Source organism: Bos taurus, chromosome 22, assembly GCF_002263795.3.
Source record: "Bos taurus isolate L1 Dominette 01449 registration number 42190680 breed Hereford chromosome 22, ARS-UCD2.0, whole genome shotgun sequence".
NCBI lineage: Eukaryota > Metazoa > Chordata > Mammalia > Artiodactyla > Bovidae > Bos > Bos taurus.
In genome coordinates this window covers 16,877,911-16,878,876 of record NC_037349.1, presented here as the reverse complement: position 1 = coordinate 16,878,876, position 966 = coordinate 16,877,911, and positions in this window count along the sequence as shown.

The window sequence follows — 966 nt, the reverse complement described above, 5'->3', positions numbered from 1 at the left end:
GTCCGGAAGGACTGCCCCGGGATCTCCCACAGCACGCTGATTGGTCAGATTGACTGTCAATCTGAATAGCGAGGCTCCGAGTGGTGAGAAAGCGGAGCTTTGCTTTTGCCCCGGAAGGAAATGCAGAAGTTCACGATCTGTGATTTTGAGGAAACCGAAGCACAGAGCCGAGGAGGTATTTACTGCAGGTCGGAGGACCGGTGTTAGGACAAAGTCAGGTTTTCTGCTCCTCACTGCAATTCTCTGGAGTCTTTTGACTTAAAAAAAAAAACAAAAACAAAAAACCGCCCCTGTGCACAATTTTATAAGGCAAATTGGAAAAAACAAAATCCACACTCATTTGTCCCGTGAACCTGCTTCAAAGAGTACAGCCTGGTGCATAATCCAAAAGGGAAAAAAAAAAGGCCAAAGGCAGAAACAGGTTCTCTACAGCATTATTTATAAAGGTAAAAATAAATCTCAAAACTGTAAACAAATTGTCCTGTGATTAGATGCATAAGGACATAAATTCACCCATTCAACATGTTTTGAATGCTAACTCTATGCTATGCCTTGGCATCTGTGAATGGAAACAGATTAACAAAGAGGCAACTAAGATCCCTCATGCCAGGGCACGCAGCCAAAACAAAAACAAAAAAAACTAAGCCAAAATATAAACGACTATGATTCATAAAACAAAAAAAAATTAAATAATAAAAATAAGTAGAAGTAAAAGATTTTAAAAGACTGATTTTAGTTACATGACCTTTTGGGAAAGTCAGTGGTTGACAATGACAAGGGCTGGAGTGGGTGAGGGAATGAGAATCTACTAAAAATGGGCATAAGGGAACTTTTTGGTATACAATGATTACATATCTGTATGAATCTGCCAAAAACTTACTGAACTATATACCTTAAAAGGGTAGATTTTATTGTATGTAAATTATGCCTCAAGAAACTTAATTTTTTAAATTCAAAGATTTAAGT